This window comes from Gekko japonicus, unplaced genomic scaffold (genome assembly GCF_001447785.1).
Source record: "Gekko japonicus isolate JY-2015 unplaced genomic scaffold, Gekko_japonicus_V1.1 scaffold958, whole genome shotgun sequence".
Classification (NCBI taxonomy): domain Eukaryota; kingdom Metazoa; phylum Chordata; class Lepidosauria; order Squamata; family Gekkonidae; genus Gekko; species Gekko japonicus.
Genome location: NW_015169806.1, coordinates 382,471 through 394,123, shown reverse-complemented (window position 1 = coordinate 394,123; position 11,653 = coordinate 382,471). Strand labels below are relative to the sequence as shown.

The window sequence follows — 11,653 nt, the reverse complement described above, 5'->3', positions numbered from 1 at the left end:
GCGGACCGTGTTTAACTTCCAAAATCTGATCAAACGGGGCTAGCCTGGACCATCCAGGCCAGAGCCTCTGCCCTTGCCTGCCTCAGCGTCGCAACCCTGGACTTCCTTGGTGGTCTCCCATCCAAGTACTAATCAGGGCTGACTCTGCTTGGCTTCTGAGATCTCAACAGATGAAACTAGCTTGGGCTATTCAGCTCTGGGAACAGGGAACTGGCAGGTCTGACTGGCAGCCATTTTTTGTTTGCTTGCCTGGGAGTGAAAGTGAAAGTAAGTCTGCTATGAGGCTCCAGAGAACCAAGATGGCCACCACCATTTCCCCCGCCCTTCTATGGCCTTCCCAGGGCCTTCTAGCTCCCTGTCTGTTCCATGGGAACTTTCCCTTTGAAGGGGAAAAAAGAGTGAGGGGGGAAGGGCTCTTTAATCCACTCCAGCCTGTCCCAGGTTGGGGAGGTTGGAAGCCCCAGGAAACCATTTCCTCTTCATCCTCCCTGAATAGTTTGAGGGTTTTCCCCAGTCTACCACCCTGCCCTCCTTTGCCTCCAGTCTAGGATTTTTTGGCCCCGTAAGAGGCTCCCAGTTTCTCTGTTCAACCGCACACTGGGTCCTCTGAGACCGGGGAGTTTGATGGGTCTGCAGCACTGCCTCGGTCTCCTTGCAGACTCAGCTGCTTCCCCTGATGTGCGTTGGTTGGGGAGGTGACCTCCAGCCACAGGCTGGGCCCAGTGGGAGTTTATGCACACAGCCTTGGTTGCTGGGGATCTCCCAGTGCCATCGGCTTCATTTGCAGTTTGTCACCGCCTGAAGCTCAAAATAATGAAGAGGGAGGGTCTCTCTCTTCTCCCTCTCTTCTTCTCATTCCTGGATCGCTGCGCTCTACAGAGCGCTTGTGAAACACATCCTGCTCAAACAGCAGGGCCGGTAAGACTGGGATGTTCCCAGGGGACAGGCCCCTCCCCTTCCTGGATTGATCTGAGGAAACCGACCCTGTTCCAGAGGAGGAGTCTATTCCCAAGAGTAAGGACTGCCCCACTCCCAGGACCACCGGAGAATCACAGAACTTCACATAATGTTTGTGTCTGCTGTAACACTGCTATCATCTAGGATTATGTACATGACTGTATCTGGGAAGCAGAACTTATTGGTCAGAAACCCCAATGCATACTAATATCAGGCTTAGCATTTTATTTCAGGAGCAAGTGTACTAGCTCTGTTGCAGTTTAAAACTGAGTTCCTCGCTGCTATCCAGTAGGAAAGATTAGGGAGGAGGGGCTGCATATCTAGAGGTTTGAGAAGTTTCATTTGGTTTGTTTGCAATGACCTCTGCCTGTTCTGTAATTGTTTCTTAGCGGGAAGGTTTTAAAATGCCCCCCAAAATGATTCTCAGTGCCTCCATTATATCAAATTGTAACCAGGTTGGTTTCACAATTGTTATACCTTATTTGTTAGCATATCATCCAAATAACAGGTAAACATAAATTGTGTATGAAGAAAACTGTCTATGATGATTAACTGTAGAGAATGTGATGGCACAATACTCATCAAAGAGCATATTTCTGTCCTGCAGATACACCAACAAAATAATTCTCTTTTCCATCACAAAGAATAGCATCTGTGGGGAAGAGTTGTGAGCCAATAGTTAAGAGTGTCAGACAAGTATCTGGAAAACCCAGGACTGAATCCTCACTCGTGCTTATGGAAGCTTGCTGGGTGACCTTGGGCCAGTCACACACTCTAAGTCTAACCTACCTCACACAGTTGTTGGGAAGATAAAATGGAAGAGAGGAGAATGATGTGAGCTGCTTTGAGTCCCAATTGGGGAGAAAGGCAGGATATGAATTAATCAATGAACCTGAATATCGGCTGCTGAATGCTGACCCATCCACCCTCCCTCTAACATCACGGGATTAGCCGGTCACCTCTGAGGCTGAGCAGGGATTTTTTTTGGGGGGGTCCTCTGATTGGCTATTGAGGAGATCCCCAGCAACCAAGGCTGTGTGCATTTTTTGCCTGCTTTGTAATGCTGGGAAAGAGATGGTTAAATAGGCCAGATCTTTGGACTGTTTAGGCCATAACTAGGATAGGGCAGGCTGGCAACGATAGGCAGGGATGATCAGCAAGCACCCTGAGGCATCAGCAGTGATGGAGGGTGAGTCTGGAATGGCACATCACTAGCCACATGGTGGAGTGCCGCGGGAAAGGAGTGCCCCCAGCAATGTTCCCTCTAAGCTGTGGAGTCTCATGAGCAAAAATTCTACTTTGTGATCTACTGGCACTAAAACTGTTATAGCCTCTCTCTGGCAAACAGTGGAGGTGGTGGAAGTGCTATGAAGCAGCAGCCTCATATGGTTTTCAAAGCAAGAGACAGCTAGAGCTGGAGAGCCAACCAGGCCTGACCATGCTTAACTTCCAAAATCTGATCAAACGGGGCTAGCCTGGACCATCCAGGCCAGAGGCTCTGCCTCTGCCCTTGCCTGCCTCAGCATCACAACCCTGGACTTCCTTGGTGGTCTCCCATCCAAGTACTAATCAGGGCTGACTCAGCTTGGCTTCTGAGATCTCAACAGATGAAACTAGCTTGGGCTATTCAGCTCTGGGAACAGGGAACTGGCAGGTCTGACTGGCAGCCATTTTTGTTTGCTTGCCTGGGAGTGAAAGTGAAAGTAAGTCTGCTATGAGGCTCCAGAGAACCAAGATGGCCACCACCATTTTCCCCGCCCTTCTATGGCCTTCCCAGGGCCTTCTAGCTCCCTGTCTGTTCCATGGGAACTTTCCCTTTGAAGGGGAAAAAAGAGTGAGGGGGGAAGGGCTCTTTAATCCACTCCAGCCTGTCCCTGGTTGGGGAGGTTGGAAGCCCCAGGAAACAATTTCCTCTTCATCCTCCCTGAATAGCTTGAGGGTTTTCCCCAGTCTACCACCCTGCCCTCCTTCGCCTCCAGTCTTGGATTTTTTGGCCCCGTATGGGCTTACCATGATTCTGGCGATGGCTAGAGGCTCCCAGCTTCTCTGTTCCACCACACAATGGATCCTCTGAGACCAGGGAGTTTGATGGGTCTGCAGCACTGCCCCAGTCTCCTTGCAGACTCAGCTGCTTCCCCTGATGTGCGTTGGTTGGGGAGGTGACCTCCAGCCACAGGCTGGGCCCAGTGGGAGTTTATGCACACAGCCTTGGTTGCTGGGGATCTCCCAGTGCCATCGGCTTCATTTGCAGTTTGTCACCGCCTGAAGCTCAAAATAATGAAGAGGGAGGGTCTCTCTCTTCTCCCTCTCTTCTTCTCATTCCTGGATCGCTGCGCTCTACAGAACACCTGTGAAACACATCCTGCTCAAGCAGCAGGGCTGGTAAGACTGGGATGTTCCCAGGGAACAGCCCCCCCCTTCCTGGATTGATCTGAGGAAACCGACCCTGTTCCAGAGGAGGAGCCTATTCCCAAGAGTAAGGACTGCCCCACTCCCAGGACCACCGGAGAATCATAGAACTTCACATAATGTTTGTGTCTGCTGTAACACTGCTACCATCTAGGATTATGTACATGACTGTATCTGGGAAGCAGAACTTATTGGTCAGAAACCCCAATGCATACTAATATCAGGCTTAGCATTTTATTTCAGGAGCAAGTGTACTAGCTCTGTTGCAGTTTAAAACTTAGTTCCTCACTGCTATCCAGTAGGAAAGATTAGGGAGGAGGGGCTGCATATCTAGAGGTTTGAGAAGTTTCATTTGGTTTGTTTGCAATGACCTCTGCCTGTTCTGTAATTGTTTCTTAGCGGGAAGGTTTTAAAATGCCCCCCAAAATGATTCTCAGTGCCTCCATTATATCAAATTGTAACCAGGTTGGTTTCACAATTGTTATACCTTATTTGTTAGCATATCATCCAAATAACAGGTAAACATAAATTGTGTATGAAGAAAACTGTCTATGATGATTAACTGTAGAGAATGTGATGGCACAATACTCATCAAAGAGCATATTTCTGTCCTGCAGATACACCAACAAAATAATTCTCTTTTCCATCACAAAGAATAGCATCTGTGGGGAAGAGTTGTGAGCCAATAGTTAAGAGTGTCAGACAAGTATCTGGAAAACCCAGGACTGAATCCTCACTCGTGCTTATGGAAGCTTGCTGGGTGACCTTGGGCCAGTCACACACTCTAAGTCTAACCTACCTCACACAGTTGTTGGGAAGATAAAATGGAAGAGAGGAGAATGATGTGAGCTGCTTTGAGTCCCAATTGGGGAGAAAGGCAGGATATGAATTAATCAATGAACCTGAATATCGGCTGCTGAATGCTGACCCATCCACCCTCCCTCTAACATCACGGGATTAGCCGGTCACCTCTGAGGCTGAGCAGGGATTTTTTTTGGGGGGGTCCTCTGATTGGCTATTGAGGAGATCCCCAGCAACCAAGGCTGTGTGCATTTTTTGCCTGCTTTGTAATGCTGGGAAAGAGATGGTTAAATAGGCCAGATCTTTGGACTGTTTAGGCCATAACTAGGATAGGGCAGGCTGGCAACGATAGGCAGGGATGATCAGCAAGCACCCTGAGGCATCAGCAGTGATGGAGGGTGAGTCTGGAATGGCACATCACGAGCCACATGGTGGAGTGCCGCGGGAAAGGAGTGCCCCCAGCAATGTTCCCTCTAAGCTGTGGAGTCTCATGAGCAAAAATTCTACTTTGTGATCTACTGGCACTAAAACTGTGAGCAAGTGATTTGGCTGCTGCATAAATTAGTTTGCTCTGGAGCCCTCCTTCCTGAGCTGAGACAGAAATGTGTGAGCCAGAGGCTAAAAAACTGCAAGCTAGCTCACACTAACTCAGCTTAGAGGGAACACTGGCCCCCAGTGCTCAACAACATCTTTCTGAAGCTGGTAGTGGCCTTGCAGCGCATTAGGAGAAGGGGCCAGGGATCTTTCAGCGCATTGTGTGCAGGCAACAATAAGCGATGCCAGTGGAAGATGTAGGCTGAGTTTAGAATCAGGGCAGGTCTGCCAAACAAAGGCAGCCAGCACAGCCTGCCCATTTAAGTATGTTAGCATGATATGACAGATCTACGTAATTAATTATTTAAATAAACCAATTAAACCCAATGCTGTTGTATTGCATTTTCATTGGGGGTGCCTGGGGCAAGATGGAGAAGGCAATTTTTTAAAAAACACTCACATTTTCCTGTTCTCCCAGTAAGAAGAGGTGACAGTGCTTTATGGGTAACATGACACCAGAGGAACAAAACAGTATTTAATGGAAATCGGTGCAACGTATAAAAAGGTCTAGTTAACAGGACCACCATCACTTATCATAGTACTTCATAGCCATACTGGTTTGCTGCTTGCTTTAGTTTTACTGTAACCAATCTACAGATAACACAGGCTGCAAAAAATTCCCAGAAAATGAGATCAGGGACAAAGCACCTCTCCATGTGAACATTTCAAATTAAACCCAAATAAGAAACCCTCCACGTCTTGGCTGACTGCTAATTGAAAATAAAACAGTTGAGCAACATAGACTGTGTGATCTACCAGAAGGAGTTTATGGCCCAGATGTCCCAAAATGTGTTTTGAATTACCTCTTGCTCATTGTAAACAGTTAAATCGTCATTGTAGGATTTTGTATATTTATGAGGCAGCATATTGCAACTCTTTTTACCTCCTGAAGAACATTCAGGGCTTACATTTATTTTGTCATCAAGCAGGTTGATAAAAAATACTGAGGCTTTTGTTTTGTTAAAAACTAATTATTCTTATCTTAAGTTTAATGGAATTTAACTCTCCGGTAAATGTGAAAAGCACTTCAGTCTCAGCAGTTTAATATGAATACATATTTTGGATCATTATACTGCTATAAGTAGCCATGCCTAAAGGAGCCACAGAAAAAGGCTGTGCAAATGCCCAGCACAGATGGATAGCTTTTTTTCTCTAATAAGGCAGTAAATTCTTATTAATTAGAGGGTTAATTAGGATTTGCATGGGTGGACTGTGAGAGGGAGCTGGAATAGTTATAGTGGGAGGTTTAGTTATAGTAACGGGTTTTATTGTTACCAATTTCAATTAGGGCTGGGTTGTATTGTATTGTATTGACTTTGTTGTTGAGACCTGGCACTGAGTGTGAATACTCACAGTGAGGCTGATAAAATGGAACACAGGCTATGGCACAGGCTATGGGAAATAAAATGCAAGTCTGTGGTCAGGCAGGCAAAAAGGGAATATGAGGAGCATATAGCAAAAAATGTAAAGACCAACAATAAAACTTTCTTCAAATACATTAGAAGCAGGAAACCAGCCAGGGAGGCAGTGGGGCCCTTGGATGACCAAGGGGTAAAAGGAGTACTGAAGGATGATAGGGAAATGGCTGAGAAGCTAAATGCATTTTTTGCCTCCGTCTTCACTGTGGAAGATGAGAGGTGCTTGCCCACTCCAGAGCCGCTGAGTTCGGGAGGGGTGTTGAAAGACCTGAGTCAGATTGAGGTGACGAGAGAGGAGGTCCTAAAACTGATAAACAACTTAAAAACTGATAAATCACCAGGCCCAGATGGCATACATCCAAGAGTTCTGAAAGAACTCAATTGTGAACTTGTGGATCTCCTGACAAAAATATGTAATCTCTCCTTAAAATCAGCCTCCATTCCTGAGGACTGGAAGGTAGCTAATGTCACTCCCATCTTTAAAAAGGGTTCCAGAGGAGATCCGGGAAATTACAGGCCAGTCAGTCTGACGTCGATACCGGGTAAATTGGTGGAAACCATTATTAAGGAAAGAATTAGTAGGCACATAGATGAACAAAACCTATTGAGGCAGACTCAACATGGGTTCTGTAAGGGAAGATCTTGTCTCACTAACCTGTTAATGTTCTTTGAGGGGGTGAACAAACATGTGGACAAGGGGGATCCAATAGATATTGTTTACCTTGACTTCCAGAAAGCTTTTGATAAAGTTCCTCATCAAAGGCTCCTAAGTAAGCTCAAAAATCATGGGATAAAAGGACAAGTCCTTTTATGGATCAAAAACTGGCTAATTAATAGAAAACAGAGAGTGAGTATAAATGGGCAGTTCTCCCAGTGGAGGGGTGTAAGCAGTGGGGTACCACAGGGATCAGTACTTGGTCCACTGCTTTTTAACTTGTTCATTAATGATTTGGAGTTGGGAGTAAGCAGTGAAGTGGCTAAATTTGCGGATGATACGAAGTTGTTCAGGGTGGTGAAAACCAGTGAGGATTGTGAGGCACTCCAAAGGGATCTGTCAAGGATGGGCAAGTGGGCGTCTACATGGCAAATGGGGCTCAATGTGGCCAAGTGCAAGGTGATGTACATTGGAGCAAAAAATCCTAAATATAAATACACATTGATGGGGTTTGAACTGGCAGAGACTGAACAAGAGAGAGATCTTGGAGTTGTAGTAGACTCATTGAAAATGTCGAGACAGTGTGTGACTGCAATAAAAAAGGCCGATGCTATGCTGGGGATTATTAGGAAGGGTACTGAAAACAGATCCGCCAATATCATAATGCCCCTATATAAATCAATGGTGTGACCTCATTTGGAATACTGTGTGCAGTTCTGGTCACCACACCTTAAAAAGGATATTATAGTTTTGGAAAAAGCTTGGAGAAACGACGAATCTTAAAACGTGCACAGCCTTGACTGTTAATTTCATTTTTTTTAAACTGGAAAATATAAGTTTGTTAGCTTTTTAAAATTTATGTAGCCCATTATCTTTTTTTTTTTTTTTTTGATACTTAGCTTCTGGATATTTTTTAAAAAGGTAAAAAAGGGAAACCTCTACTTTTAAAAAAATGCTAACTATTCTTGCCAAGTGTTCCTACTAATGTCCAGAAATGCAGAAACCCTCAGTTTTAAAACATTCCTTTTTGCCTGTAGTAGCAAAATTCACATTAGAATCCCATCCTTGTATTTAAAACATTATGAGCAAAAGATTGATGCTGAGAATCTCCACTGTATGTAGAGTCTGGGAGACGACAGAACCAATTTGTTCTCAGAGTCATTACTGGCTTCCCTGGGACAGATTCATTCCCAGAAGTTATTTCCCATGTTGGAAAAGGCAGAATTGAATATTAACCAATGAAAATCAGCCTTTTAGGGTAAAATGTTAGCTAAGGCCATTTGGCTACATGAATCAAAAGAACCTTTGTTTCACTTACTAGCTTGCTTCATACTGGTAGCAAACACCATTTTCAAAAGTTAGTGTAAAATTAGACAGGTTATTTGTTAATAACAGGATGTTCCAGGCCTCGAATTAAATTGAAAAACATATTTAAAGATAAAAACTAAATTAATGGTCTTTAAAACATAGTTATAAAAATGTGTAAAGCATTTGGCAAGAGCTTTGTAAAGCTTTGGGCAAGAAGTCTCAGCCCTGTTCCCTGTGGAGGCAAAATGCAGTTTCTATGTTGAATACATTTTAGGGGCAGGGAACTGTGCAAAATGGTCTCCCTCTGTTCCTTGCCAGCAGACCATCAGATGAACACTCAAGACATTAGATGAACAAATACAGAGATGAAACAGGAAAAGTCAAGAGACACACAAAAATGACTTGACACAAATGCCCTTGTTGCATCATTTACCTGAGGCTACTGAGTTTGAAGTAAATATTGATACCTTATCTCATTTTAGAGAAGGCACTTCCCAGCAGACATCAAAGAAACAATGGACCAGTAACATAACCACCAAAATAACAAAGCGCAAGTCATTTGCTCTAAAGTAGCAATGTGAGAAGCCAGATTGACTTTTGCAGAAAACTGCACCTTCTCAAAGTTGGGAGGCAAATTTCCATGAAAACTCCAAGGGATTTTCCGGGAGCTATGCAGTCCTTAAACCTTGTTGAAAAGGGAAAGAATGTACTCTTGAAATCAACCCTAAAGCAAGGCTTTTATTCAACACACACTCAGTTTCTCCTTAAATACCCAGTGAAGACCACAGTTCATTTGGCTGTCAGCCATCCTACCCAAAGCCCATATGCTGTGAGGGTTAAATAAAGAATAAGGGGCCTATCAAAATGCAGTTGGGAAGCTTTACCAAATTATGCTTTTAGATGCTGCTGACTTAAGAAGTGCATTGCTCCCTTTTACCAGTGCCATGGAACTTCTCTAGCCTTTGTTTCTGGGGACTGGCTGAGATACACAGATCTAATGATGTTATTAGGAATCTTGTTGAGAAGAACAATAAAAAAACAATTACTGGAGGTCATTTGCAGTCCCACCCCAAGCAGAGTTGCATCATTCTAAGACTTGGAAAGGGAGGGGAATCTTGTTAGAATGGCACTGTTAAAATCACAGTCACAAAATGTGCTTGTTATTTAAAATAGTCAGAACTACAGAGCCCTTTCATGCACATGAAATCCATAAACTTGACTGAATAGCTGTGGTTTTCAAACTGTGTTCAATTCCTCAATAGTTTAATAGGTATCTGATGTCCCAGTTGCTATCAATTCACATTTTAGAGCAGGGCTGGAGAGCAGCTGACTCTGTGCTGCTTCCTTCTTCCTGTATCTATCATTGCAGCTCCTTATGGCCATTCTCTCCTAGTTCCTGCTTCATAGAGCCAGTCTGGTGTAGTGGTTAAGTGTGCGGACTCTAATCTGGGAGAACCAGGTTTGATTCCCCACTCCTCCACTTGCACCTGCTGATGTGACCTTGGGTCAGTCACAAGCTCTGGCACAGCTGTCCTTGAAAAAGAGCAGTTTGTGTCAGAGCTCTCTCAGCCCCACCCACCTCACAGGGTGTCTGTTGTGGGGAGGGGAAGGGGAAGGAGTTTGTAAGACGCTCTGAGACTCCAAGTGAAGGGCAGGGTATAAATCCAATCTCTTCTTCTTCTTCTTATAGGAGAAAAAGAAAGCCTTCCCTCAATTGACTGAGGGCTCTTCATCCCTCCCCCTGCCCCTGTGGGGAGGGAGGGGGAGGGAAAGACCCAGAGAGAGGAGGGAAAATGACACATTCGCTTTACAGCTCATTAATTTGGCCAGTGCCTGACAGTGCACTAAGGTGCACACCTTAGAACATATTCCAGAAACCCAAGAATTACTCAGCAAACAAGTCTGGAATATTACTAATGTTTGTGATACCTCTGGTTCAATACAAAGCTCAAGATTCTTTTATCGTTTCTCCACACTTAGGATGAGACAGCAATCATTCTTTGCCCCAATCACATTAACAAGATTTGATAAAAATTGACACCTGTTTTTATATTAGTCACATACAAATGGTGCAAGAATGGCATGTAGTGTAAAATGACTGAGAAATATGGAAAGCTTCCAAACAAAATATGCAGGATGAAACTGGTCTTCCTGACCACAAATGAAAATTAAAAGAAATGAAAACATACATATTTGTACACCCCTCTTGGAAAAGGTTAACTGGAAAAACCACTACTGTGAAGAACAATCAGAAACCCTACGCAATTCATCCTACGGGATACCGGTGCCAGTGGATATCAGCAGCATCTGATTTGTACTTTGAGGCCATTATCACACGCCTTATGTAAGAGTGACAATGCATTTACTTCACTGAACAGTACTCCTGAGCTGAAAAAGTTAATTCATTTCACTCCTCCTTGGCTCTTCAATATCTCTTGCTGCATACCATGCCTAATCTCTTTTAATGCTAGAGAAATATAACTTCATATGAATGTGGGATTGCTCCTATACAGATGAAAAGAGATCCCTCCCCGCCATGTGGCAGACACAGGAGGCATATCTCTTTTCACCTATACAGGAGCAGTCCCACATTCACATGAGTTCTTATCTCCAGAGCATCATCAACAGATACTGAAGAGCCAAGAAGGAACTAATAGAATTCAGTATGAGAATAATGCAGTACCTTACAGAATGGAATACGCCATAACCATAGCAGATCAGTTGCTGCAGACATGCTTTCTTCCAAACATTTCCTCTATAGCGAAGTCTTAATGTTTGCAATAAAAGGACATGATATTATATAACACAGTGCTACAAATAAATATAAATGCATTGGGCTTCTTCTTCTTTTTTTGGCCCCCTGAAGGGTTTTTTTTTAATTGCTTTTCTAATAACTACATACACAAAATTAGGAAAGGGAAACTACAATCTACGGGAGAAAGTAAAGAAAACCCTTTAAAAACCCAAGAGAGGTGATCATACATACATTTGCAAAATTACCTTTAAGCTTAAACACAAGTTAACTTTCATTGAAAATGATTATCTATCTATTTAAATATTTAGAGATTCATCAACAATTCTAGTTTCATAAATAGACTGTGAAAAGATATACAATATACTTGTTTTAGATACTCCAGAGTAGATTAACAATCTATTTCCCCCCTTTCTGTGTCTTAGTTGATAGCTTTGTTTGGGGGCAGAAGTCCCCAATTTAGAGTCAGAGTCTTCTTCGGAAGATCCATCCTCTCCTTCTTCTTCGCTTTCTTTGGCAGCATTGGTTGCATCTTCTCCTGCTGGGCTGCTATGTTGACGCAAAAACTCGCAAGCATTTTCAACAGAGTCAATCCTTTCTTTTCTATTTGCATATCTAAAGATTAATACCTCGGGTGTTAGCCATCTGTAGCAGACATTGTGCTTTTGTAGAAATAAAACCAAGTCTCTGTATTTCCTTCTTTTCCTTCTTATCTCAAATGGAATGTCTTTCAGTACTCTTATGTCTTTGTCTTTTATC

At 43.7% G+C, this 11,653-nt stretch overlaps 1 protein-coding gene across 1 annotated transcript in view; it reads right to left on the bottom strand.

Annotated features, from left to right (window-relative positions):
- Positions 1-11,653, bottom strand: part of ADAM12 (ADAM metallopeptidase domain 12) — a gene marked incomplete at its 3' end in the record, with an annotated part of 324,736 nt that overhangs the window by 303,523 nt on the left and 9,560 nt on the right. The window lies entirely within an intron of this gene.